Source organism: Vombatus ursinus, unplaced genomic scaffold (genome assembly GCF_900497805.2).
Source record: "Vombatus ursinus unplaced genomic scaffold, bare-nosed wombat genome assembly UNPS02014931.1, whole genome shotgun sequence".
Taxonomy (NCBI): Eukaryota; Metazoa; Chordata; class Mammalia; order Diprotodontia; family Vombatidae; genus Vombatus; species Vombatus ursinus.
This window is the reverse complement of record NW_020954709.1, coordinates 1014944-1016891: the sequence shown is the minus strand read 5'-3', so window position 1 is coordinate 1016891 and position 1948 is coordinate 1014944. Positions and strand designations below refer to the sequence as shown.

The 1948-nt window shown below is 44.8% G+C and overlaps 1 pseudogene; it reads left to right on the top strand.

Moving 5' to 3' along the window:
- The first annotated feature begins 114 nt into the window (after window positions 1-114).
- LOC114029382 lies at window positions 115-807 on the top strand (annotated as a pseudogene).
- The last annotated feature ends 1141 nt before the right edge of the window (window positions 808-1948 follow it).

Here is a 1948-nt window from a genome sequence, read left to right as displayed (position 1 = left end):
AAAAAAACCCAAAAATCAAAAAATCAAATAATAGGGGGATGAACAGGAGAGCTTGGTTGACTTGGTGAGGCTGAAGGAATAAGGCCATTATCTGAAACATCAATTACTGTGGAGCTGCTCTCCTTTTCCTTTTTGTTGTGCTTGTCTTCATCTGGGTTCAGACTGGCCATTGACTTCTCATGGATGCTCTCGCCCTTGGGGATCTGTGTGGTCAAGCTTGCCTTTGTCTGCCCGCTGAGCCTTAATGTTTCCTGTTTGCTCCTTTCAGGGCTTCTAATCTGTGATGTTGTCTGGGTCTTTTTCTCCGCCTACATCTTTAATATCAATGTCAAAGTCAAAGTGGCCACCCAGCCAGCAGACAACCCCCTTGATGTTCTATCTCAGAAGCTTCACCTGTGAGCAAATGCAGGCTGAGATGTTTCTTGATTGTCTCTTCCTGGAAAACTGGTCTTTCTGAGCTCCACAGACAGCCACTCTCCATACTGGAGATGATATGGTGATGCCAGGACTCCTCCTGTGTTTTGTACTGTGCTATGATAACCACAACAAGAAGGTCAGCAGTGACTTCTGTGGGAAGTTGGGAACATCTCGGGCCACAGGCACTCTCATCTGATACTTTGTAGGTCTGCTGACTGTGATAGTAGTGTCCTGGCTCAGCCTTTGCTCATCTACTTGGCACAATTCTCCTCATTACTGCTCCTCACAATGGCCCATTTAAAGGCTGCCCTGTGTCACATGTGGTCTGAACCTTTCCACTCCAAAGCTAGCAGTTCCTGGTTCTTGGTGGATGGATCAGCCAGGCAGTGACCAGACCCTACTGTGGTCCTTTTCCCTTGACTCCTTCGTGATTTTGTTCCCTCCCAGAGTGGTCCTAGCCCTCAGAGGTCCTGGTGCTAATCTGACCTGACTTTGCATTGAAAAGGAGACTGAGGCTCCAGAGACCCACTTTGGTTCCTTTCTTCTGCTCATGTGCAGTTGGAGCCACTTGGTGAAGCTTCTGTCCTCCCCCTTCTCTTTTTTTATGCGCTTGCTTGACTGTCCTCTTGGTGGGGGTGGTGAGGCCTGGACAGTGGCAAGGAGCTGTCCAGGAGTTGTGCACTGGACCTTCTTCAGGGAAGCCTCACATCCTTTGGGTCAGGGTTCCCATGGGGGCCTTCCTTTCAGAAACCTGAGACAGATGTTCTTCTGTTACCAGAATCTTTTTTGATTTGATTAAACATTTTCTTTGCTGTAAAATGACTTATTAAATACACACATGCACACACACATACATACACACACACACAAAACGCTGATTACAATTAAAGAATTTAAATACCCTAATAGGTATGAATACACCAATGGAATACTTGTTTAATTATGGTGGATGATTGGATTGCTTGGGCTATTATGGATTGAAGTTAACCCTTTGTACCTGGCCTATTAAAAGACAGATCTACTTTAGTCATTTGGAGACATCTAGTGAGTTGAGTGCATGCCAGGTTCCTGAGAGCCAACTTAAATCCTGAAGCCTTTCATTCTTTATAGCCTCCTTAGGAACCTACTTCTCGTGATTTATGCTATAGATGGAAGTCATAGAAGTTTCAGAGCCTCTTGGCCTGAAAGATGGCAGCTGTAGAAAAGGAAACCACATGGCTGAGTTGGGAGTGTTTGAATCCCAGTTTTCTGGAAAAGGAGTAGAGTTCCTGAAGCCTCAGGCTTATGAAGGAATATTCTGAAGATGGAACATATGACTTCAGAATGGGAGTATTAGACTGGTTACTAAACCATGTTATGAAGAAAAACCTGGAATTTGTGCTCTCCTGCAACCATGTATTATTCAGATGGAGTAGTATGATGGAAGAGAGTTTACTTTGTACCAATTCCAAGTTTGTTTCCCTTTCATTATGGAGGCACTATAAAGCTGGGGTGTATGGGGTGTTCAAGGAAGACTAACAACTATGTGAGC